Raw genomic sequence first — 26,799 nt, 5'->3', positions numbered from 1 at the left:
AGGAGATGGCCTGTGAGGCGCCGCCTTTCAACTTTTCCCCCTTAGTATGGTGGTCAGTAACATGCAGGAGACTGCGGAGGGGGTCATTTTTTTAATTGGGAACTGATATGCTTTTACTCAATTCGGGAACGTCACAAGCCAAATTTGTAGTATTTTGCACGAATTGCAAGAGATGTTTACAAGTCGACGGTTGAAGTGAAAGCTCGTATTGAGTTTGCTAGAAAACGATTTGTCAAGCCTTCGATAGCTCACTTGGTAGAGCGGAGGACTGTAGTGGTAAAACAGGCATCCTTAGGTCGCTGGTTCAAATCCGGCTCGAAGGACTTTTGCCAAATGCACATTTTATTAAATACTTGGAAAGTAAAATAACAGACAATTTATAATTATATTATATTTCATCACTGAAAATAGATGCCTTTTGCTTTGAGGCTGTGGCCACGTTATTTTTCTGTCCAACACCAATCTTCTTTGGTTTCCTGTGAGGTGTTTTTTTGATCCCCATCTCTTGCTATGAACTGGCAAAACAGCAGAATCCCCTTGACAATCTTGATTTCTCAAGGAAAATGAGAGAACACTATACACCATCCAAGATATTAAAATATTGTCAAGGCTCAACACGGCTGAATACTCTGAGGAGATGGCCTGTGAGGCGCGCCTTTCAACTTTTCCCCCTTAGTATGGTGGTCAGTAACATGCGGGAGACTGCGGAGGGGGTCATTTTTTTAATTGGGAACTGATATGCTTTTACTCAATTCGGGAACCTCACAAGCCAAATTTGTAGTATTTTGCACGAATTACAAGAGATGTTTACAAGTCGACGGTTGAAGTGGAAGCTCGTATTGAGTTTGCTAGAGAATGATTTGCCAAGCCTTCGATAGCTCAGTTGGTAGAGCAGAGGACTGTAGTGGTAAAACAGGCATCCTTAGGTCGCTGGTTCAAATCCGGCTCGAAGGACTTTTGCCAAATGCACATTTTATTGAATACTTGGAAAGTAAAATACTTGGAAAGTAAAATAACAGACAATTTATAATTATATTATATTTCATCACTGAAAATAGATGCCTTTTGCTTTGAGGCTGTGGCCATGTTATTTTTCTGTCCGACACCAATCTTCGTTGGTTTCCTGTGAGGTATTTTGGATCCCCATCTCTTGCTATGAACTGACAAAACAGCAGAATCCCCTTGACAATCTTGATTTCTCAAGGGAAATGGGAGAACACTATACACCATCCAAGATACTAAAATATTGTCAAGGCCGAATACTGATGAATACTCTGAGGAGATGGCCTGTGAGGCGCCGCCTTTCAACTTTTCCTCCTTTGTATGGTGGTCAGTAACATGCGGGAGACTGCGGAGGGGGTCATTTTTTTAATTGTGAACTGATGTGCTTTTACTCAATTCGGGAACCTCACAAGCCAAATTTGTAGTATTTTGCACGAATTGCAAGAGATGTTTGAATGTCGACGGTTGAAGTGGAAGCTCGTATTGAGCTTGCTAGAGACTGATTTGCCAAGCCTTCGATAGCGCAGTTGGTAGAGCGGAGGACTGTAGTGGTAAAACAGGCATCCTTAGGTCGCTGGTTCAAATCTGGCTCGAAGGACTTTTGCCAAATGCACATTTTATTGAATACTTGGAAAGTAAAATACTTGGAAAGTAAAATAACAGACAATTTATAATTATATTATATTTCATCACTGAAAATAGATGCCTTTTGCTTGAGGCTGTGACCACGTTATTTTTCTGTCCAACACGAATCTTCATTGGTTTCCTGTGAGGTGTTTTGGATCCCCATCTCTTGCTATGAACTGGCAAAACAGCAGAATCCCCTTGACAATCTTGATTTCTCAAGGGAAATGAGAGAACACTATACACCATCCAAGATATTAAAATATTGTCAAGGCCCAACGCGGCTGAATACTCTGAGGAGATGGCCAGTGAGGTGCCGCCTTTCAACTTTTCCCCCTTAGTATGGTGGTCAGTAACATGCGGGAGACTGCGGAGGGGGTCACTTTTTTAATTGGGAACTGATGTGCTTTTACTCAATTCGGGAACCTCACAAGCCAAATTTGTAGTATTTTGCACGAATTGCAAGAGATGTTTACAAGTCGACGGTTGAAGTGGAAGCTCGTATTGAGTTTGCTAGAGTTGATTTGCCAAGCCTTCGATAGCTCAGTTGGTAGAGCGGAAGACTGTAGTGGTAAAACAGGCATCCTTAGGTCGCTGGTTCAAATCCGGCTCGAAGGACTTTTGCCAAATGCACATTTTATTGAATACTTGGAAAGTAAAATACTTGGAAAGTAAAATAACAGACAATTTATAATTATATTATATTTCATCACTGAAAATAGATGCCTTTTGCTTTGAGGCTGTGGCCACGTTATTTTTCTGTCCGACACCAATCTTCGTTGGTTTCCTGTGAGGTATTTTGGATCCCCATCTCTTGCTATGAACTGACAAAACAGCAGAATCCCCTTGACAATCTTGATTTCTCAAGGGAAATGGGAGAACACTATACACCATCCAAGATATTAAAATATTGTCAAGGCCGAACACTGATGAATACTCTGAGGAGATGGCCTGTGAGGCGCCGCCTTTCAACTTTTCCTCCTTTGTATGGTGGTCAGTAACATGCGGGAGACTGCGGAGGGGGTCATTTTTTTAATTGTGAACTGATGTGCTTTTACTCAATTCGGGAACCTCACAAGCCAAATTTGTAGTATTTTGCACGAATTGCAAGAGATGTTTGAATGTCGACGGTTGAAGTGGAAGCTCGTATTGAGCTTGCTAGAGGTTGATTTGCCAAGCCTTCGATAGCTCAGTTGGTAGAGCCGAGGACTGTAGTGGTAAAACAGGCATCTTTAGGTCACTGGTTCAAATCCGGCTCGAAGGACTTTTGCCAAATGCACATTTTATTGAATACTTGGAAAGTAAAATACTTGGAAAGTAAAATAACAGACAATTTATAATTATATTATATTTCATCACTGAAAATAGATGCCTTTTGCTTTGAGGCTGTGACCACGTTATTTTTCTGTCCAACACGAATCTTCATTGGTTTCCTGTGAGGTGTTTTGGATCCCCATCTCTTGCTATGAACTGGCAAAACAGCAGAATCCCCTTGACAATCTTGATTTCTCAAGGGAAATGAGAGAACACTATACACCATCCAAGATATTAAAATATTGTCAAGGCCCAACGCGGCTGAATACTCTGAGGAGATGGCCTGTGAGGTGCCGCCTTTCAACTTTTCCCCCTTAGTATGGTGGTCAGTAACATGCGGGAGACTGCGGAGGGGGTCATTTTTTTAATTGGGAACTGATGTGCTTTTACTCAATTCGGGAACCTCACAAGCCAAATTTGTAGTATTTTGCACGAATTGCAAGAGATGTTTACAAGTCGACGGTTGAAGTGGAAGCTCGTATTGAGTTTGCTAGAGAATGATTTGCCAAGCCTTCGATAGCTCAGTTGGTAGAGCGGAGGACTGTAGTGGTAAAACAGGCATCCTTAGGTCGCTGGTTCAAATCCGGCTCGAAGGACTTTTGCCAAATGCACATTTTATTGAATACTTGGAAAGTAAAATACTTGGAAAGTAAAATAACAGACAATTTATAATTATATTATATTTCATCACTGAAAATAGATGCCTTTTGCTTTGAGGCTGTGGCCACGTTATTTTTCTGTCCGACACCAATCTTCGTTGGTTTCCTGTGAGGTATTTTGGATCCCCATCTCTTGCTATGAACTGACAAAACAGCAGAATCCCCTTGACAATCTTGATTTCTCAAGGGAAATGGGAGAACACTATACACCATCCAAGATATTAAAATATTGTCACGGCCGAACACTGATGAATACTCTGAGGAGATGGCCTGTGAGGCGCCGCCTTTCAACTTTTCCTCCTTTGTATGGTGGTCAGTAACATGCGGGAGACTGCGGAGGGGGTCATTTTTTTAATTGTGAACTGATGTGCTTTTACTCAATTCGGGAACCTCACAAGCCAAATTTGTAGTATTTTGCACGAATTGCAAGAGATGTTTGAATGTCGACGGTTGAAGTGGAAGCTCGTATTGAGCTTGCTAGAGGTTGATTTGCCAAGCCTTCGATAGCTCAGTTGGTAGAGCCGAGGACTGTAGTGGTAAAACAGGCATCTTTAGGGCACTGGTTCAAATCCGGCTCGAAGGACTTTTGCCAAATGCACATTTTATTGAATACTTGGAAAGTAAAATACTTGGAAAGTAAAATAACAGACAATTTATAATTATATTATATTTCATCACTGAAAATAGATGCCTTTTGCTTTGAGGCTGTGACCACGTTATTTTTCTGTCCAACACGAATCTTCATTGGTTTCCTGTGAGGTGTTTTGGATCCCCATCTCTTGCTATGAACTGGCAAAACAGCAGAATCCCCTTGACAATCTTGATTTCTCAAGGGAAATGAGAGAACACTATACACCATCCAAGATATTAAAATATTGTCAAGGCCCAACGCGGCTGAATACTCTGAGGAGATGGCCTGTGAGGTGCCGCCTTTCAACTTTTCCCCCTTAGTATGGTGGTCAGTAACATGCGCGAGACTGCGGAGGGGGTCATTTTTTTAATTGGGAACTGATGTGCTTTTACTCAATTCAGGAACCTCACAAGCCAAATTTGTAGTATTTTGCACGAATTGCAAGAGATGTTTACAAGTCGACGGTTGAAGTGGAAGCTCGTATTGAGTTTGCTAGAGTTGATTTGCAAAGCCTTCGATAGCTCAGTTGGTAGAGTGGAGGACTGTAGTGGTAAAACAGGCATCCTTAGGTTGCTGGTTCAAATCCGGCTCGAAGGACTCTTGCCAAATGCACATTTTATTGAATACTTGGAAAGTAAAATAACAGACAATTTATAATTATATTATATTTCATCACTGAAAATAGATGCCTTTTGCTTTGAGGCTGTGGCCACGTTATTTTTCTGTCCGACACCAATCTTCGTTGGTTTCCTGTGAGGTGTTTTGGATCCCCATCTCTTGCTATGAACTGACAAAACAGCAGAATCCCCTTGACAATCTTGATTTCTCAAGGGAAATGGGAGAACACCATACACCATCCAAGATATTAAAATATTGTCAAGGCCGAACACTGATGAATACTCTGAGGAGAAGGCCTGTGAGGCGCCGCCTTTCAACTTTTCCTCCTTAGTATGGTGGTCATTAACATGTGGGAGACTGAGGAGGGGGTCATTTTTTTAATTGGGAACTGATGTGCTTTTACTCAATTCGGGAACCTCACAAGCCAAATTTGTAGTATTTTGCACGAATTGCAAGAGATGTTTACAAGTCGACGGTTGAAGTGGAAGCTCGTATTGAGTTTGCTAGAGAATGATTTGCCAAGCCTTCGATAGCTCAGTTGGTAGAGCGGAGGACTGTAGTGGTAAAACAGGCATCCTTAGGTCGCTGGTTCAAATCCGGCTCGAAGGACTTTTGCCAAATGCAAATTTTATTGAATACTTGGAAAGTAAAATACTTGGAAAATAAAATAACAGACAATTTATAATTATATTATATTTCATCACTGAAAATAGATGCCTTTTGCTTTGAGGCTGTGGCCACGTTATGTTTCTGTCCAACACCAATCTTCATTGGTTTCCTGTGAGGTGATTCGGATCCCCATCTCTTGCTATGAACTGGCAAAACAGCAGAATCCCCTTGACAATCTTGATTTCTCAAGGGAAATGAGAGAACAGTATACACCATCCAAGATATTAAAATATTGTCAAGGCCCAACACGGCTGAATACTCTGAGGAGATGGCCTGTGAGGCGCCGCCTTTCAACTTTTCCCCCTTAGTATGGTGGTCAGTAACATGCAGGAGACTGCGGAGGGGGTCATTTTTTTAATTGGGAACTGATATGCTTTTACTCAATTCGGGAACGTCACAAGCCAAATTTGTAGTATTTTGCACGAATTGCAAGAGATGTTTACAAGTCGACGGTTGAAGTGGAAGCTCGTATTGAGTTTGCTAGAGAATGGTTTGTCAAGCCTTCGATAGCTCACTTGGTAGAGCGGAGGACTGTAGTGGTAAAACAGGCATCCTTAGGTCGCTGGTTCAAATCCGGCTCGAAGGACTTTTGCCAAATGCACATTTTATTGAATACTTGGAAAGTAAAATACTTGGAAAGTAAAATAACAGACAATTTATAATTATATTATATTTCATCACTGAAAATAGATGCCTTTTGCTTTGAGGCTGTGGCCATGTTATTTTTCTGTCCGACACCAATCTTCGTTGGTTTCCTGTGAGGTATTTTGGATCCCCATCTCTTGCTATGAACTGACAAAACAGCAGAATCCCCTTGACAATCTTGATTTCTCAAGGGAAATGGGAGAACACTATACACCATCCAAGATACTAAAATATTGTCAAGGCCGAATACTGATGAATACTCTGAGGAGATGGCCTGTGAGGCGCCGCCTTTCAACTTTTCCTCCTTTGTATGGTGGTCAGTAACATGCGGGAGACTGCGGAGGGGGTCATTTTTTTAATTGTGAACTGATGTGCTTTTACTCAATTCGGGAACCTCACAAGCCAAATTTGTAGTATTTTGCACGAATTGCAAGAGATGTTTGAATGTCGACGGTTGAAGTGGAAGCTCGTATTGAGCTTGCTAGAGACTGATTTGCCAAGCCTTCGATAGCGCAGTTGGTAGAGCGGAGGACTGTATTGGTAAAACAGGCATCCTTAGGTCGCTGGTTCAAATCTGGCTCGAAGGACTTTTGCCAAATGCACATTTTATTGAATACTTGGAAAGTAAAATACTTGGAAAGTAAAATAACAGACAATTTATAATTATATTATATTTCATCACTGAAAATAGATGCCTTTTGCTTTGAGGCTGTGGCCACGTTATTTTTCTGTCCGACACCAATCTTCGTTGGTTTCCTGTGAGGTGTTTTGGATCCCCATCTCTTGCTATGAACTGACAAAACAGCAGAATCCCCTTGACAATCTTGATTTCTCAAGGGAAATGGGAGAACACCATACACCATCCAAGATATTAAAATATTGTCAAGGCCGAACACTGATGAATACTCTGAGGAGATGACCTGTGAGGCGCCGCCTTTCAACTTTTCCTCCTTAGTATGGTGGTCAGTAACATGCGGGAGACTGCGGAGGCGGTCATTTTTTTAATTGGGAACTGATGTGCTTTTACTCAATTCGGGAACCTCACAAGCCAAATTTGTAGTATTTTGTACGAATTGCAAGAGATGTTTGCATGTCGACGGTTGAAGTGGAAGCTCGAATTGAGCTTGCTAGAGAACGGTTTTCCAAGCCTTCGATAGCTCAGTTGGTAGAGGGGAGGACTGTAGTGGTAAAACAGGCATCCTTAGGTCGCTGGTTCAAATTCGGCTCGAAGGACTTTTGCCAAATGCAAATTTTATTGAATACTTGGAAAGTAAAATACTTGGAAAATAACATAACAGACAATTTATAATTATATTATATTTCATCACTGAAAATAGATGCCTTTTGCTTTGAGGCTGTGACCACGTTATTTTTCTGTCCAACACGAATCTTCATTGGTTTCCTGTGAGGTGTTTTGGATCCCCATCTCTTGCTATGAACTGGCAAAACAGCAGAATCCCCTTGACAATCTTAATTTCTCAAGGGAAATGAGAGAACACTATACACCATCCAAGATATTAAAATATTGTCAAGGCCCAACGCGGCTGAATACTCTGAGGAGATGGCCTGTGAGGTGCCGCCTTTCAACTTTTCCCCCTTAGTATGGTGGTCAGTAACATGCGGGAGACTGCGGAGGGGTCATTTTTTTAATTGGGAACTGATGTGCTTTTACTCAATTCGGGAACCTCACAAGCCAAATTTGTAGTATTTTGCACGAATTGCAAGAGATGTTTACAAGTCGACGGTTGAAGTGGAAGCTCGTATTGAGTTTGCTAGAGAATGGTTTGTCAAGCCTTCGATAGCTCACTTGGTAGAGCGGAGGACTGTAGTGGTAAAACAGGCATCCTTAGGTCGCTGGTTCAAATCCGGCTCGAAGGACTTTTGCCAAATGCACATTTTATTGAATACTTGGAAAGTAAAATACTTGGAAAGTAAAATAACAGACAATTTATAATTATATTATATTTCATCACTGAAAATAGATGCCTTTTGCTTTGAGGCTGTGGCCATGTTATTTTTCTGTCCGACACCAATCTTCGTTGGTTTCCTGTGAGGTATTTTGGATCCCCATCTCTTGCTATGAACTGACAAAACAGCAGAATCCCCTTGACAATCTTGATTTCTCAAGGGAAATGGGAGAACACTATACACCATCCAAGATACTAAAATATTGTCAAGGCCGAATACTGATGAATACTCTGAGGAGATGGCCTGTGAGGCGCCGCCTTTCAACTTTTCCTCCTTTGTATGGTGGTCAGTAACATGCGGGAGACTGCGGAGGGGGTCATTTTTTTAATTGTGAACTGATGTGCTTTTACTCAATTCGGGAACCTCACAAGCCAAATTTGTAGTATTTTGCACGAATTGCAAGAGATGTTTGAATGTCGACGGTTGAAGTGGAAGCTCGTATTGAGCTTGCTAGAGACTGATTTGCCAAGCCTTCGATAGCGCAGTTGGTAGAGCGGAGGACTGTAGTGGTAAAACAGGCATCCTTAGGTCGCTGGTTCAAATCTGGCTCGAAGGACTTTTGCCAAATGCACATTTTATTGAATACTTGGAAAGTAAAATACTTGGAAAGTAAAATAACAGACAATTTATAATTATATTATATTTCATCACTGAAAATAGATGCCTTTTGCTTTGAGGCTGTGGCCACGTTATTTTTCTGTCCGACACCAATCTTCGTTGGTTTCCTGTGAGGTGTTTTGGATCCCCATCTCTTGCTATGAACTGACAAAACAGCAGAATCCCCTTGACAATCTTGATTTCTCAAGGGAAATGGGAGAACACCATACACCATCCAAGATATTAAAATATTGTCAAGGCCGAACACTGATGAATACTCTGAGGAGATGGCCTGTGAGGCGCCGCCTTTCAACTTTTCCTCCTTAGTATGGTGGTCAGTAACATGCGGGAGACTGCGGAGGCGGTCATTTTTTTAATTGGGAACTGATGTGCTTTTACTCAATTCGGGAACCTCACAAGCCAAATTTGTAGTATTTTGTACGAATTGCAAGAGATGTTTGCATGTCGACGGTTGAAGTGGAAGCTCGAATTGAGCTTGCTAGAGAACGGTTTTCCAAGCCTTCGATAGCTCAGTTGGTAGAGGGGAGGACTGTAGTGGTAAAACAGGCATCCTTAGGTCGCTGGTTCAAATTCGGCTCGAAGGACTTTTGCCAAATGCAAATTTTATTGAATACTTGGAAAGTAAAATACTTGGAAAATAACATAACAGACAATTTATAATTATATTATATTTCATCACTGAAAATAGATGCCTTTTGCTTTGAGGCTGTGACCACGTTATTTTTCTGTCCAACACGAATCTTCATTGGTTTCCTGTGAGGTGTTTTGGATCCCCATCTCTTGCTATGAACTGGCAAAACAGCAGAATCCCCTTGACAATCTTGATTTCTCAAGGGAAATGAGAGAACACTATACACCATCCAAGATATTAAAATATTGTCAAGGCCCAACGCGGCTGAATACTCTGAGGAGATGGCCTGTGAGGTGCCGCCTTTCAACTTTTCCCCCTTAGTATGGTGGTCAGTAACATGCGGGAGACTGCGGAGGGGGTCATTTTTTTAATTGGGAACTGATGTGCTTTTACTCAATTCGGGAACCTCACAAGCCAAATTTGTAGTATTTTGCACGAATTGCAAGAGATGTTTACAAGTCGACGGTTGAAGTGGAAGCTCGTATTGAGTTTGCTAGAGAATGATTTGCCAAGCCTTTGATAGCTCAGTTGGTAGAGCGGAGGACTGTAGTGGTAAAACACGCATCCTTAGGTCGCTGGTTCAAATCCGGCTCGAAGGACTTTTGCCAAATGCACATTTTATTGAATACTTGGAAAGTAAAATACTTGGAAAGTAAAATAACAGACAATTTATAATTATATTATATTTCATCACTGAAAATAGATGCCTTTTGCTTTGAGGCTGTGGCCACGTTATTTTTCTGTCCGACACCAATCTTCGTTGGTTTCCTGTGAGGTATTTTGGATCCCCATCTCTTGCTATGAACTGACAAAACAGCAGAATCCCCTTGACAATCTTGATTTCTCAAGGGAAATGGGAGAACACTATACACCATCCAAGATATTAAAATATTGTCACGGCCGAACACTGATGAATACTCTGAGGAGATGGCCTGTGAGGCGCCGCCTTTCAACTTTTCCTCCTTTGTATGGTGGTCAGTAACATGCGGGAGACTGCGGAGGGGGTCATTTTTTTAATTGTGAACTGATGTGCTTTTACTCAATTCGGGAACCTCACAAGCCAAATTTGTAGTATTTTGCACGAATTGCAAGAGATGTTTGAATGTCGACGGTTGAAGTGGAAGCTCGTATTGAGCTTGCTAGAGGTTGATTTGCCAAGCCTTCGATAGCTCAGTTGGTAGAGCCGAGGACTGTAGTGGTAAAACAGGCATCTTTAGGGCACTGGTTCAAATCCGGCTCGAAGGACTTTTGCCAAATGCACATTTTATTGAATACTTGGAAAGTAAAATACTTGGAAAGTAAAATAACAGACAATTTATAATTATATTATATTTCATCACTGAAAATAGATGCCTTTTGCTTTGAGGCTGTGACCACGTTATTTTTCTGTCCAACACGAATCTTCATTGGTTTCCTGTGAGGTGTTTTGGATCCCCATCTCTTGCTATGAACTGGCAAAACAGCAGAATCCCCTTGACAATCTTGATTTCTCAAGGGAAATGAGAGAACACTATACACCATCCAAGATATTAAAATATTGTCAAGGCCCAACGCGGCTGAATACTCTGAGGAGATGGCCTGTGAGGTGCCGCCTTTCAACTTTTCCCCCTTAGTATGGTGGTCAGTAACATGCGCGAGACTGCGGAGGGGGTCATTTTTTTAATTGGGAACTGATGTGCTTTTACTCAATTCAGGAACCTCACAAGCCAAATTTGTAGTATTTTGCACGAATTGCAAGAGATGTTTACAAGTCGACGGTTGAAGTGGAAGCTCGTATTGAGTTTGCTAGAGTTGATTTGCAAAGCCTTCGATAGCTCAGTTGGTAGAGTGGAGGACTGTAGTGGTAAAACAGGCATCCTTAGGTTGCTGGTTCAAATCCGGCTCGAAGGACTCTTGCCAAATGCACATTTTATTGAATACTTGGAAAGTAAAATAACAGACAATTTATAATTATATTATATTTCATCACTGAAAATAGATGCCTTTTGCTTTGAGGCTGTGGCCACGTTATTTTTCTGTCCGACACCAATCTTCGTTGGTTTCCTGTGAGGTGTTTTGGATCCCCATCTCTTGCTATGAACTGACAAAACAGCAGAATCCCCTTGACAATCTTGATTTCTCAAGGGAAATGGGAGAACACCATACACCATCCAAGATATTAAAATATTGTCAAGGCCGAACACTGATGAATACTCTGAGGAGAAGGCCTGTGAGGCGCCGCCTTTCAACTTTTCCTCCTTAGTATGGTGGTCATTAACATGTGGGAGACTGAGGAGGGGGTCATTTTTTTAATTGGGAACTGATGTGCTTTTACTCAATTCGGGAACCTCACAAGCCAAATTTGTAGTATTTTGCACGAATTGCAAGAGATGTTTACAAGTCGACGGTTGAAGTGGAAGCTCGTATTGAGTTTGCTAGAGAATGATTTGCCAAGCCTTCGATAGCTCAGTTGGTAGAGCGGAGGACTGTAGTGGTAAAACAGGCATCCTTAGGTCGCTGGTTCAAATCCGGCTCGAAGGACTTTTGCCAAATGCAAATTTTATTGAATACTTGGAAAGTAAAATACTTGGAAAATAAAATAACAGACAATTTATAATTATATTATATTTCATCACTGAAAATAGATGCCTTTTGCTTTGAGGCTGTGGCCACGTTATGTTTCTGTCCAACACCAATCTTCATTGGTTTCCTGTGAGGTGATTCGGATCCCCATCTCTTGCTATGAACTGGCAAAACAGCAGAATCCCCTTGACAATCTTGATTTCTCAAGGGAAATGAGAGAACAGTATACACCATCCAAGATATTAAAATATTGTCAAGGCCCAACACGGCTGAATACTCTGAGGAGATGGCCTGTGAGGCGCCGCCTTTCAACTTTTCCCCCTTAGTATGGTGGTCAGTAACATGCAGGAGACTGCGGAGGGGGTCATTTTTTTAATTGGGAACTGATATGCTTTTACTCAATTCGGGAACGTCACAAGCCAAATTTGTAGTATTTTGCACGAATTGCAAGAGATGTTTACAAGTCGACGGTTGAAGTGGAAGCTCGTATTGAGTTTGCTAGAGAATGGTTTGTCAAGCCTTCGATAGCTCACTTGGTAGAGCGGAGGACTGTAGTGGTAAAACAGGCATCCTTAGGTCGCTGGTTCAAATCCGGCTCGAAGGACTTTTGCCAAATGCACATTTTATTGAATACTTGGAAAGTAAAATACTTGGAAAGTAAAATAACAGACAATTTATAATTATATTATATTTCATCACTGAAAATAGATGCCTTTTGCTTTGAGGCTGTGGCCATGTTATTTTTCTGTCCGACACCAATCTTCGTTGGTTTCCTGTGAGGTATTTTGGATCCCCATCTCTTGCTATGAACTGACAAAACAGCAGAATCCCCTTGACAATCTTGATTTCTCAAGGGAAATGGGAGAACACTATACACCATCCAAGATACTAAAATATTGTCAAGGCCGAATACTGATGAATACTCTGAGGAGATGGCCTGTGAGGCGCCGCCTTTCAACTTTTCCTCCTTTGTATGGTGGTCAGTAACATGCGGGAGACTGCGGAGGGGGTCATTTTTTTAATTGTGAACTGATGTGCTTTTACTCAATTCGGGAACCTCACAAGCCAAATTTGTAGTATTTTGCACGAATTGCAAGAGATGTTTGAATGTCGACGGTTGAAGTGGAAGCTCGTATTGAGCTTGCTAGAGACTGATTTGCCAAGCCTTCGATAGCGCAGTTGGTAGAGCGGAGGACTGTAGTGGTAAAACAGGCATCCTTAGGTCGCTGGTTCAAATCTGGCTCGAAGGACTTTTGCCAAATGCACATTTTATTGAATACTTGGAAAGTAAAATACTTGGAAAGTAAAATAACAGACAATTTATAATTATATTATATTTCATCACTGAAAATAGATGCCTTTTGCTTTGAGGCTGTGGCCACGTTATTTTTCTGTCCGACACCAATCTTCGTTGGTTTCCTGTGAGGTGTTTTGGATCCCCATCTCTTGCTATGAACTGACAAAACAGCAGAATCCCCTTGACAATCTTGATTTCTCAAGGGAAATGGGAGAACACCATACACCATCCAAGATATTAAAATATTGTCAAGGCCGAACACTGATGAATACTCTGAGGAGATGGCCTGTGAGGCGCCGCCTTTCAACTTTTCCTCCTTAGTATGGTGGTCAGTAACATGCGGGAGACTGCGGAGGCGGTCATTTTTTTAATTGGGAACTGATGTGCTTTTACTCAATTCGGGAACCTCACAAGCCAAATTTGTAGTATTTTGTACGAATTGCAAGAGATGTTTGCATGTCGACGGTTGAAGTGGAAGCTCGAATTGAGCTTGCTAGAGAACGGTTTTCCAAGCCTTCGATAGCTCAGTTGGTAGAGGGGAGGACTGTAGTGGTAAAACAGGCATCCTTAGGTCTCTGGTTCAAATTCGGCTCGAAGGACTTTTGCCAAATGCAAATTTTATTGAATACTTGGAAAGTAAAATACTTGGAAAATAACATAACAGACAATTTATAATTATATTATATTTCATCACTGAAAATAGATGCCTTTTGCTTTGAGGCTGTGACCACGTTATTTTTCTGTCCAACACGAATCTTCATTGGTTTCCTGTGAGGTGTTTTGGATCCCCATCTCTTGCTATGAACTGGCAAAACAGCAGAATCCCCTTGACAATCTTGATTTCTCAAGGGAAATGAGAGAACACTATACACCATCCAAGATATTAAAATATTGTCAAGGCCCAACGCGGCTGAATACTCTGAGGAGATGGCCTGTGAGGTGCCGCCTTTCAACTTTTCCCCCTTAGTATGGTGGTCAGTAACATGCGGGAGACTGCGGAGGGGGTCATTTTTTTAATTGGGAACTGATGTGCTTTTACTCAATTCGGGAACCTCACAAGCCAAATTTGTAGTATTTTGCACGAATTGCAAGAGATGTTTACAAGTCGACGGTTGAAGTGGAAGCTCGTATTGAGTTTGCTAGAGATTGATTTGCCAAGCCTTCGATAGCTCAGTTGGTAGAGCGGAGGACTGTAGTAGTACAACAGGCATCCTTAGGTCGCTGTTTCAAATCCGGCTCGAAGGACTTTTGCCAAATGCAAATTTTATTAAATACTTGGAAAGTAAAATACTTGGAAAGTAAAATAACAGACAATTTATAATTATATTATATTTCATCACTGAAAATAGATGCCTGTTGCTTTGAGGCTGTGGCCACGTTATGTTTCTGTCCAACACGAATCTTCATTGGTTTCATGTGAGGTGTTTTGGATCCCCATCTCTTGCTATGAACTGGCAAAACAGCAGAATCCCCTTGACAATCTTGATTTCTCAAGGGAAATGAGAGAACACTATACACCATCCAAGATATTAAAATATTGTCAAGGCCCAACACAGCTGAATACTCTGAGGAGATGGCCTGTGAGGCGCCGCCTTTCAACTTTTCCCCCTTAGTATGGTGGTCAGTAACATGCGGGAGACTGCGGAGGGGGTCATTTTTTTAATTGGGAACTGATCTGCTTTTACTCAATTCGGGAACCTCACAAGCCAAATTTGTAGTATTTTGCACGAATTGCAAGAGATGTTTACAAGTCGATGGTTGAAGTGGAAGCTCGTATTGAGTTTGCTAGAGAATGATTTGCCAAGCCTTCGATAGCTCAGTTGGTAGAGCGGAGGACTGTAGTGGTAAAACAGGCATCCTTAGGTCGCTGGTTCAAATCCGGCTCGAAGGACTTTTGCCAAATGCACATTTTATTGAATACTTGGAAAGTAAAATACTTGGAAAGTAAAATAACAGACAATTTATAATTATATTATATTTCATCACTGAAAATAGATGCCTTTTGCTTTGAGGCTGTGGCCACGTTATTTTTCTGTCCAACACAAATCTTCATTGGTTTCCTGTGAGGTGTTTTGGATCCCCATCTCTTGCTATGAACTGGCAAAACAGCAGAATCCCCTTGACAATCTTGATTTCTCAAGGGAAATGAGAGAACACTATACACCATCCAAGATATTAAAATATTGTCAAGGCCCAACACGGCTGAATACTCTGAGGAGATGGCCTGTGAGGGGCCGCCTTTCAACTTTTCCCCCTTAGTATGGTGGTCATTAACATGTGGGAGACTGAGGAGGGGGTCATTTTTTTAATTGGGAACTGATGTGCTTTTACTCAATTCGGGAACCTCACAAGCCAAATTTGTAGTATTTTGCACGAATTGCAAGAGATGTTTGAATGTCGACGGTTGAAGTGGAAGCTCGTATTGAGCTTGCTAGAGACTGATTTGCCAAGCCTTCGATAGCTCAGTTGGTGGAGCGGAGGACTGTAGTGGTAAAACAGGCATCCTTAGGTCGCTGGTTCAAATCTGGCTCGAAGGACTTTTGCCAAATGCACATTTTATTGAATACTTGGAAAGTAAAATACTTGGAAAGTAAAATAACAGACAATTTATAATTATATTATATTTCATCACTGAAAATAGATGCCTTTTGCTTTGAGGCTGTGACCACGTTATTTTTCTGTCCAACACGAATCTTCATTGGTTTCCTGTGAGGTGTTTTGGATCCCGATCTCTTGCTATGAACTGGCAAAACAGCAGAATCCCCTTGACAATCTTGATTTCTCAAGGGAAATGAGAGAACACTATACACCATCCAAGATATTAAAATATTGTCAAGGCCCAACGCGGCTGAATACTCTGAGGAGATGGCCAGTGAGGTGCCGCCTTTCAACTTTTCCCCCTTAGTATGGTGGTCAGTAACATGCGGGAGACTGCGGAGGGGGTCACTTTTTTAATTGGGAACTGATGTGCTTTTACTCAATTCGGGAACCTCACAAGCCAAATTTGTAGTATTTTGCACGAATTGCAAGAGATGTTTACAAGTCGACGGTTGAAGTGGAAGCTCGTATTGAGTTTGCTAGAGATTGATTTGCCAAGCCTTCGATAGCTCAGTTGGTAGAGCGGAGGACTGTAGTAGTACAACAGGCATCCTTAGGTCGCTGTTTCAAATCCGGCTCGAAGGACTTTTGCCAAATGCAAATTTTATTAAATACTTGGAAAGTAAAATACTTGGAAAGTAAAATAACAGACAATTTATAATTATATTATATTTCATCACTGAAAATAGATGCCTTTTGCTTTGAGGCTGTGGCCACGTTATTTTTCTGTCCAACACGAATCTTCATTGGTTTCCTGTGAGGTGTTTTGGATCCCCATCTCTTGCTATGAACTGGCAAAACAGCAGAATCCCCTTGACAATCTTGATTTCTCAAGGGAAATGAGAGAACACTATACACCATCCAAGATATTAAAATATTGTCAAGGCCCAACGCGGCTGAATACTCTGAGGAGATGGCCAGTGAGGTGCCGCCTTTCAACTTTTCCCCCTTAGTATGGTGGTCAGTAACATGCGGGAGACTGCGGAGGGGGTCACTTTTTTAATTGGGAACTGATGTGCTTTTACTCAATTCGGGAACCTCACAAGCCAAATTTGTAGTATTTTGCACGAATTGCAAGAGATGTTTACAAGTCGACGGTTGAAGTGGAAGCTCGTATTGAGTTTGCTAGAGTTGATTTGCCAAGCCTTCGATAGCTCAGTTGGTAGAGCGGAAGACTGTAGTGGTAAAACAGGCATCCTTAGGTCGCTGGTTCAAATCCGGCTCGAAGGACTTTTGCCAAATGCACATTTTATTGAATACTTGGAAAGTAAAATACTTGGAAAGTAAAATAACAGACAATTTATAATTATATTATATTTCATCACTGAAAATAGATGCCTTTTGCTTTGAGGCTGTGGCCACGTTATTTTTCTGTCCAACACGAATCTTCATTGGTTTCCTGTCAGGTGTTTTGGATCCCCATCTCTTGCTATGAACTGGCAAAACAGCAGAATCCCCTTGACAATCTTGATTTCTCAAGGGAAATGAGAGAACACTATACACCATCCAAGATATTAAAATATTGTCAATGCCCAACGCGGCTGAATACTCTGAGGAGATGGCCTGTGAGGTGCCGCCTTTCAACTTTTCCCCCTTAGTATGGTGGTCAGTAACATGCGGGAGACTGCGGAGGGGGTCATTTTTTTAATTGGGAACTGATGTGCTTTTACTCAATTCGGGAACCTCACAAGCCAAATTTGTAGTATTTTGCACGAATTGCAAGAGATGTTTGAATGTCGACGGTTGAAGTGGAAGCTCGTATTGAGCTTGCTAGAGACTGATTTGCCAAGCCTTCGATAGCTCAGTTGGTAGAGCAGAGGACTGTAGTGGTAAAACAGGCATCCTTAGGTCGCTGGTTCAAATCCAGATTGAAGGACTTTTGCCAAATGCAAATTTTATTGAATACTTGGAAAGTAAAATGCTTGGAAAATAAAATAACAGACAATTTATAATTATATTATATTTCATCACTGAAAATAGATGCCTTTTGCTTTGAGGCTGTCGCCACGTTATGTTTCTGTCCAACACCAATCTTCATTGGTTTCCTGTGAGGTGTTTTGGATCCCCATCTCTTGCTATGAACTGACAAAACAGCAGAATCCCCTTGACAATCTTGATTTCTCAAGGGAAATGGGAGAACACTATACAACATCCAAGATATTAAAATATTGTCAAGGCCCAACACGGCTGAATACTCTGAGGAGATGGCCTGTGAGGCGCGCCTTTCAACTTTTCCCCCTTAGTATGGTGGTCAGTAACATGCGGGAGACTGCGGAGGGGGTCATTTTTTTAATTGGGAACTGATGTGCTTTTACCCAATTCGGGAACCTCACAAGCCAAATTTGTAGTATTTTGCACGAATTGCAAGAGATGTTTACAAGTCGACGGTTGAAGTGGAAGCTCGTATTGAGTTTGCTAGAGAATGATTTGCCAAGCCTTTGATAGCTCAGTTGGTAGAGCGGAGGACTGTAGTGGTAAAACAGGCATCCTTAGGTTGCTGGTTCAAATCCGGCTCAAAGCACTTTTGCCAAATGCACATTTTATTGAATGCTTGGAAAGTAAAATACTTGGAATGTAAAATAACAGACAATTTATAATTATATTATATTTCATCACTGAAAATAGATGCCTTTTGCTTTGAGGCTGTGGCCACGTTATTTTTCTGTCCAACACGAATCTTCATTGGTTTCCTGTGAGGTGTTTTGGATCCCCATCTCTTGCTATGAACTGGCAAAACAGCAGAATCCCCTTGACAATCTTGATTTCTCAAGGGAAATGAGAGAACACTATACACCATCCAAGATATTAAAATATTGTCAAGGCCCAACACGGCTGAATACTCTGAGGAGATGGCCTGTGAGGGGCCGCCTTTCAACTTTTCCCCCTTAGTATGGTGGTCATTAACATGTGGGAGACTGAGGAGGGGGTCATTTTTTTAATTGGGAACTGATGTGCTTTTACTCAATTCGGGAACCTCACAAGCCAAATTTGTAGTATTTTGCACGAATTGCAAGAGATGTTTGAATGTCGACGGTTGAAGTGGAAGCTCGTATTGAGCTTGCTAGAGACTGATTTGCCAAGCCTTCGATAGCTCAGTTGGTGGAGCGGAGGACTGTAGTGGTAAAACAGGCATCCTTAGGTCGCTGGTTCAAATCTGGCTCGAAGGACTTTTGCCAAATGCACATTTTATTGAATACTTGGAAAGTAAAATACTTGGAAAGTAAAATAACAGACAATTTATAATTATATTATATTTCATCACTGAAAATAGATGCCTTTTGCTTTGAGGCTGTGACCACGTTATTTTTCTGTCCAACACGAATCTTCATTGGTTTCCTGTGAGGTGTTTTGGATCCCGATCTCTTGCTATGAACTGGCAAAACAGCAGAATCCCCTTGACAATCTTGATTTCTCAAGGGAAATGAGAGAACACTATACACCATCCAAGATATTAAAATATTGTCAAGGCCCAACGCGGCTGAATACTCTGAGGAGATGGCCAGTGAGGTGCCGCCTTTCAACTTTTCCCCCTTAGTATGGTGGTCAGTAACATGCGGGAGACTGCGGAGGGGGTCACTTTTTTAATTGGGAACTGATGTGCTTTTACTCAATTCGGGAACCTCACAAGCCAAATTTGTAGTATTTTGCACGAATTGCAAGAGATGTTTACAAGTCGACGGTTGAAGTGGAAGCTCGTATTGAGTTTGCTAGAGATTGATTTGCCAAGCCTTCGATAGCTCAGTTGGTAGAGCGGAGGACTGTAGTAGTACAACAGGCATCCTTAGGTCGCTGTTTCAAATCCGGCTCGAAGGACTTTTGCCAAATGCAAATTTTATTAAATACTTGGAAAGTAAAATACTTGGAAAGTAAAATAACAGACAATTTATAATTATATTATATTTCATCACTGAAAATAGATGCCTTTTGCTTTGAGGCTGTGGCCACGTTATTTTTCTGTCCAACACGAATCTTCATTGGTTTCCTGTGAGGTGTTTTGGATCCCCATCTCTTGCTATGAACTGGCAAAACAGCAGAATCCCCTTGACAATCTTGATTTCTCAAGGGAAATGAGAGAACACTATACACCATCCAAGATATTAAAATATTGTCAAGGCCCAACGCGGCTGAATACTCTGAGGAGATGGCCAGTGAGGTGCCGCCTTTCAACTTTTCCCCCTTAGTATGGTGGTCAGTAACATGCGGGAGACTGCGGAGGGGGTCACTTTTTTAATTGGGAACTGATGTGCTTTTACTCAATTCGGGAACCTCACAAGCCAAATTTGTAGTATTTTGCACGAATTGCAAGAGATGTTTACAAGTCGACGGTTGAAGTGGAAGCTCGTATTGAGTTTGCTAGAGTTGATTTGCCAAGCCTTCGATAGCTCAGTTGGTAGAGCGGAAGACTGTAGTGGTAAAACAGGCATCCTTAGGTCGCTGGTTCAAATCCGGCTCGAAGGACTTTTGCCAAATGCACATTTTATTGAATACTTGGAAAGTAAAATACTTGGAAAGTAAAATAACAGACAATTTATAATTATATTATATTTCATCACTGAAAATAGATGCCTTTTGCTTTGAGGCTGTGGCCACGTTATTTTTCTGTCCAACACGAATCTTCATTGGTTTCCTGTCAGGTGTTTTGGATCCCCATCTCTTGCTATGAACTGGCAAAACAGCAGAATCCCCTTGACAATCTTGATTTCTCAAGGGAAATGAGAGAACACTATACACCATCCAAGATATTAAAATATTGTCAAGGCCCAACACGGCTGAATACTCTGAGGAGATGGCCTGTGAGGCGCCGCCTTTCAACTTTTCCCCCTTAGTATGGTGGTCATTAACATGTGGGAGACTGAGGAGGGGGTCATTTTTTTAATTGGGAACTGATGTGCTTTTACTCAATTCGGGAACCTCACAAGCCAAATTTGTAGTATTTTGCACGAATTGCAAGAGATGTTTGAATGTCGACGGTTGAAGTGGAAGCTCGTATTGAGCTTGCTAGAGACTGATTTTCCAAGCCTTCGATAGCTCAGTTGGTAGAGCGGAGGACTGTAGTGGTAAAACAGGCATCCTTAGGTCGCTGGTTCAAATCCAGCTCGAAGGACTTTTGCCAAATGCACATTTTATTGAATACTTGGAAAGTAAAATACTTGGAAAGTAAAATAACAGACAATTTATAATTATATTATATTTCATCACTGAAAATAGATGCCTTTTGCTTTGAGGCTGTGACCACGTTATTTTTCTGTCCAACACGAATCATCATTGGTTTCCTGTGAGGTGTTTTGGATCCCCATCTCTTGCTATGAACTGGCAAAACAGCAGAATCCCCTTGACAATCTTGATTTCTCAAGGGAAATGAGAGAACACTATACACCATCCAAGATATTAAAATATTGTCAAGGCCCAACGCGGCTGAATACTCTGAGGAGATGGCCTGTGAGGTGCCGCCTTTCAACTTTTCCCCCTTAGTATGGTGGTCAGTAACATGCGGGAGACTGCGGAGGGGGTCATTTTTTTAATTGGGAACTGATGTGCTTTTACTCAATTCGGGAACCTCACAAGCCAAATTTGTAGTATTTTGCACGAATTGCAAGAGATGTTTGAATGTCGACGGTTGAAGTGGAAGCTCGTATTGAGCTTGCTAGAGACTGATTTGCCAAGCCTTCGATAGCTCAGTTGGTAGAGCAGAGGACTGTAGTGGTAAAACAGGCATCCTTAGGTCGCTGGTTCAAATCCAGATTGAAGGACTTTTGCCAAATGCAAATTTTATTGAATACTTGGAAAGTAAAATGCTTGGAAAATAAAATAACAGACAATTTATAATTATATTATATTTCATCACTGAAAATAGATGCCTTTTGCTTTGAGGCTGTCGCCACGTTATGTTTCTGTCCAACACCAATCTTCATTGGTTTCCTGTGAGGTGTTTTGGATCCCCATCTCTTGCTATGAACTGACAAAACAGCAGAATCCCCTTGACAATCTTGATTTCTCAAGGGAAATGGGAGAACACTATACAACATCCAAGATATTAAAATATTGTCAAGGCCCAACACGGCTGAATACTCTGAGGAGATGGCCTGTGAGGCGCGCCTTTCAACTTTTCCCCCTTAGTATGGTGGTCAGTAACATGCGGGAGACTGCGGAGGGGGTCATTTTTTTAATTGGGAACTGATGTGCTTTTACCCAATTCGGGAACCTCACAAGCCAAATTTGTAGTATTTTGCACGAATTGCAAGAGATGTTTACAAGTCGACGGTTGAAGTGGAAGCTCGTATTGAGTTTGCTAGAGAATGATTTGCCAAGCCTTTGATAGCTCAGTTGGTAGAGCGGAGGACTGTAGTGGTAAAACAGGCATCCTTAGGTTGCTGGTTCAAATCCGGCTCAAAGCACTTTTGCCAAATGCACATTTTATTGAATGCTTGGAAAGTAAAATACTTGGAATGTAAAATAACAGACAATTTATAATTATATTATATTTCATCACTGAAAATAGATGCCTTTTGCTTTGAGGCTGTGGCCACGTTATTTTTCTGTCCGACACCAATCTTCGTTGGTTTCCTGTGAGGTATTTTGGATCCCCATCTCTTGCTATGAACTGACAAAACAGCAGAATCCCCTTGACAATCTTGATTTCTCAAGGGAAATGGGAGAACACTATACACCATCCAAGATATTAAAATATTGTCAAGGCCGAACACTGATGAATACTCTGAGGAGATGGCCTGTGAGGCGCCGCCTTTCAACTTTTCCTCCTTTGTATGGTGGTCAGTAACATGCGGGAGACTGCGGAGGGGGTCATTTTTTTAATTGTGAACTGATGTGCTTTTACTCAATTCGGGAACCTCACAAGCCAAATTTGTAGTATTTTGCACGAATTGCAAGAGATGTTTGAATGTCGACGGTTGAAGTGGAAGCTCGTATTGAGCTTGCTAGAGACTGATTTGCCAAGCTTTCGATAGCTCAGTTGGTAGAGCAGAGGACTGTAGTGGTAAAACAGGCATCCTTAGGTCGCTGGTTCAAATCCAGCTTGAAGGACTTTTGCCAAATGCAAATTGTATTGAATACTTGGAAAGTAAAATGCTTGGAAAATAAAATAACAGACAATTTATAATTATATTATATTTCATCACTGAAAATAGATGCCTTTTGCTTTGAGGCTGTGACCACGTTATTTTTCTGTCCAACACGAATCTTCATTGGTTTCCTGTCAGGTGTTTTGGATCCCCATCTCTTGCTATGAACTGGCAAAACAGCAGAATCCCCTTGACAATCTTGATTTCTCAAGGGAAATGAGAGAACACTATACACCATCCAAGATATTAAAATATTGTCAAGGCCCAACACGGCTGAATACTCTGAGGAGATGGCCTGTGAGGCGCCGCCTTTCAACTTTTCCCCCTTTGTATGGTGGTCATTAACATGCGGGAGACTGCGGAGGAGGTCATTTTTTTAATTGGGAACTGATGTGCTTTTACTCAATTCGGGAACCTCACAAGCCAAATTTGTAGTATTTTGCACGAATTGCAAGAGATGTTTACAAGTCGACGGTTGAAGTGGAAGCTCGTATTGAGTTTGCTAGAGAATGATTTGCCAAGCCTTCGATAGCTCAGTTGGTAGAGCGGAGGAGTGTAGTAGTAAAACAGGCATCCTTAGGTCGCTGGTTCAAATCCGGCTCGAAGGACTTTTGCCAAATGCAAATTTTATTGAATACTTGGAAAGTGAAATACTTGGAAAGTAAAATAACAGACAATTTATAATTATATTATATTTCATCACTGAAAATAGATGCCTTTTGCTTTGAGGCTGTGGCCACGTTATTTTTCTGTCCGACACCAATCTTCGTTGGTTTCCTGTGAGGTGTTTTGGATCCCCATCTCTTGCTATGAACTGACAAAACAGCAGAATCCCCTTGACAATCTTGATTTCTCAAGGGAAATGGGAGAACACCATACACCATCCAAGATATTAAAATATTGTCAAGGCCGAACACTGATGAATACTCTGAGGAGATGGCCTGTGAGGCGCCGCCTTTCAACTTTTCCTCCTTAGTATGGTGGTCAGTAACATGCGGGAGACTGCGGAGGCGGTCATTTTTTTAATTGGGAACTGATGTGCTTTTACTCAATTCGGGAACCTCACAAGCCAAATTTGTAGTATTTTGTACGAATTGCAAGAGATGTTTGCATGTCGACGGTTGAAGTGGAAGCTCGAATTGAGCTTGCTAGAGAACGGTTTGCCAAGCCTTCGATAGCTCAGTTGGTAGAGGGGAGGACTGTAGTGGTAAAACAGGCATCCTTAGGTCGCTGGTTCAAATTCGGCTCGAAGGACTTTTGCCAAATGCAAATTTTATTGAATACTTGGAAAGTAAAATACTTGGAAAATAACATAACAGACAATTTATAATTATATTATATTTCATCACTGAAAATAGATGCCTTTTGCTTTGAGGCTGTGACCACGTTATTTTTCTGTCCAACACGAATCTTCATTGGTTTCCTGTGAGGTGTTTTGGATCCCCATCTCTTGCTATGAACTGGCAAAACAGCAGAATCCCCTTGACAATCTTGATTTCTCAAGGGAAATGAGAGAACACTATACACCATCCAAGATATTAAAATATTGTCAAGGCCCAACGCGGCTGAATACTCTGAGGAGATGGCCTGTGAGGTGCCGCCTTTCAACTTTTCCCCCTTAGTATGGTGGTCAGTAACATGCGGGAGACTGCGGAGGGGGTCATTTTTTTAATTGGGAACTGATGTGCTTTTACTCAATTCGGGAACCTCACAAGCCAAATTTGTAGTATTTTGCACGAATTGCAAGAGATGTTTACAAGTCGACGGTTGAAGTGGAAGCTCGTATTGAGTTTGCTAGAGAATGATTTGCCAAGCCTTCGATAGCTCAGTTGGTAGAGCGGAGGACTGTAGTAATACAACAGGCATCCTTAGGTCGCTGTTTCAAATCCGGCTCGAATGTCTTTTGCCAAATGCAAATTTTATTAAATACTTGGAAAGTAAAATACTTGGAAAGTAAAATAACAGACAATTTATAATTATATTATATTTCATCACTGAAAATAGATGCCTGTTGCTTTGAGGCTGTGGCCACGTTATGTTTCTGTCCAACACGAATCTTCATTGGTTTCATGTGAGGTGTTTTGGATCCCCATCTCTTGCTATGAACTGGCAAAACAGCAGAATCCCCTTGACAATCTTGATTTCTCAAGGGAAATGAGAGAACACTATACACCATCCAAGATATTAAAATATTGTCAAGGCCCAACACAGCTGAATACTCTGAGGAGATGGCCTGTGAGGCGCCGCCTTTCAACTTTTCCCCCTTAGTATGGTGGTCAGTAACATGCGGGAGACTGCGGAGGGGGTCATTTTTTTAATTGGGAACTGATGTGCTTTTACTCAATTCGGGAACCTCACAAGCCAAATTTGTAGTATTTTGCACGAATTGCAAGAGATGTTTACAAGTCGACGGTTGAAGTGGAAGCTCGTATTGAGTTTGCTAGAGAACGGTTTGCCAAGCCTTCGATAGCTCAGTTGGTAGAGGGGAGGACTGTAGTGGTAAAACAGGCATCCTTAGGTCGCTGGTTCAAATTCGGCTCGAAGGACTTTTGCCAAATGCAAATTTTATTGAATACTTGGAAAGTAAAATACTTGGAAAATAACATAACAGACAATTTATAATTATATTATATTTCGTCACTGAAAATAGATGCCTTTTGCTTTGAGGCTGTGACCACGTTATTTTTCTGTCCGACACCAATCTTCGTTGGTTTCCTGTGAGGTGTTTTGGATCCCCATCTCTTGCTATGAACTGACAAAACAGCAGAATCCCCTTGACAATCTTGATTTCTCAAGGGAAATGGGAGAACACTATACAACATCCAAGATATTAAAATATTGTCAAGGAGGAACACTGATGAATACTCTGAGGAGATGGCCTGTGAGGCGCCGCCTTTCAACTTTTCCTCCTTTGTATGGTGGTCAGTAACATGCGGGAGACTGCGGAGGGGGTCATTTTTTTAATTGTGAACTGATGTGCTTTTACTCAATTCGGGAACCTCACAAGCCAAATTTGTAGTATTTTGCACGAATTGCAAGAGATGTTTACAAGTCGACGGTTGAAGTGGAAGCTCGTATTGAGTTTGCTAGAGAATGATTTGCCAAGCCTTTGATAGCTCAGTTGGTAGAGCCGAGGACTGTAGTGGTAAAACAGGCATCTTTAGGTCACTGGTTCAAATCCGGCTCAAAGCACTTTTGCCAAATGCACATTTTATTGAATGCTTGGAAAGTAAAATACTTGGAATGTAAAATAACAGACAATTTATAATTATATTATATTTCATCACTGAAAATAGATGCCTTTTGCTTTGAGGCTGTGGCCACGTTATTTTTCTGTCCGACACCAATCTTCGTTGGTTTCCTGTGAGGTATTTTGGATCCCCATCTCTTGCTATGAACTGACAAAACAGCAGAATCCCCTTGACAATCTTGATTTCTCAAGGGAAATGGGAGAACACTATACACCATCCAAGATATTAAAATATTGTCAAGGCCGAACACTGATGAATACTCTGAGGAGATGGCCTGTGAGGCGCCGCCTTTCAACTTTTCCTCCTTTGTATGGTGGTCAGTAACATGCGGGAGACTGCGGAGGGGGTCATTTTTTTAATTGTGAACTGATGTGCTTTTACTCAATTCGGGAACCTCACAAGCCAAATTTGTAGTATTTTGCACGAATTGCAAGAGATGTTTGAATGTCGACGGTTGAAGTGGAAGCTCGTATTGAGCTTGCTAGAGACTGATTTGCCAAGCCTTCGATAGCTCAGTTGGTAGAGTGGAGGACTGTAGGGGTAAAACAGGCATCCTTAGGTCACTGGTTCAAATCCGGCTCGAAGGACTTTTGCCAAATGCACATTTTATTGAATACTTGGAAAGTAAAATAC

At 41.5% G+C, this 26,799-nt stretch overlaps 7 non-coding genes across 7 annotated transcripts; all 7 read left to right on the top strand.

Moving 5' to 3' along the window:
* The first annotated feature begins 868 nt into the window (after positions 1-868).
* Positions 869-954, top strand: TRNAY-GUA (transfer RNA tyrosine (anticodon GUA)). The gene is given in 2 exon segments: positions 869-905; positions 919-954. It is a non-coding gene; the product is annotated as a tRNA-Tyr (tRNA).
* A 2,496-nt stretch (positions 955-3,450) lies between these two features.
* On the top strand, positions 3,451-3,536 carry TRNAY-GUA (transfer RNA tyrosine (anticodon GUA)). The gene is given in 2 exon segments: positions 3,451-3,487; positions 3,501-3,536. It is a non-coding gene; the product is annotated as a tRNA-Tyr (tRNA).
* A 1,835-nt stretch (positions 3,537-5,371) lies between these two features.
* On the top strand, positions 5,372-5,457 carry TRNAY-GUA (transfer RNA tyrosine (anticodon GUA)). The gene is given in 2 exon segments: positions 5,372-5,408; positions 5,422-5,457. It is a non-coding gene; the product is annotated as a tRNA-Tyr (tRNA).
* A 4,435-nt stretch (positions 5,458-9,892) lies between these two features.
* Positions 9,893-9,978, top strand: TRNAY-GUA (transfer RNA tyrosine (anticodon GUA)). Its single transcript is given in 2 exon segments — positions 9,893-9,929; positions 9,943-9,978. It is a non-coding gene; the product is annotated as a tRNA-Tyr (tRNA).
* Positions 9,979-11,813: 1,835 nt separating this feature from the next.
* On the top strand, positions 11,814-11,899 carry TRNAY-GUA (transfer RNA tyrosine (anticodon GUA)). Its single transcript is given in 2 exon segments — positions 11,814-11,850; positions 11,864-11,899. It is a non-coding gene; the product is annotated as a tRNA-Tyr (tRNA).
* A 3,144-nt stretch (positions 11,900-15,043) lies between these two features.
* On the top strand, positions 15,044-15,129 carry TRNAY-GUA (transfer RNA tyrosine (anticodon GUA)). Its single transcript is given in 2 exon segments — positions 15,044-15,080; positions 15,094-15,129. It is a non-coding gene; the product is annotated as a tRNA-Tyr (tRNA).
* A 5,725-nt stretch (positions 15,130-20,854) lies between these two features.
* TRNAY-GUA (transfer RNA tyrosine (anticodon GUA)) lies at positions 20,855-20,940 on the top strand. The gene is given in 2 exon segments: positions 20,855-20,891; positions 20,905-20,940. It is a non-coding gene; the product is annotated as a tRNA-Tyr (tRNA).
* The last annotated feature ends 5,859 nt before the right edge of the window (positions 20,941-26,799 follow it).

The sequence above is a fragment of the Ambystoma mexicanum genome, chromosome 1p (genome assembly GCF_040938575.1).
Source record: "Ambystoma mexicanum isolate Mex_15411 chromosome 1p, UKY_AmexF1_1, whole genome shotgun sequence".
Classification (NCBI taxonomy): domain Eukaryota; kingdom Metazoa; phylum Chordata; class Amphibia; order Caudata; family Ambystomatidae; genus Ambystoma; species Ambystoma mexicanum.
Note: the sequence above shows the minus strand (reverse complement) of the source record. Positions and strands in the feature narration are given on the sequence as shown.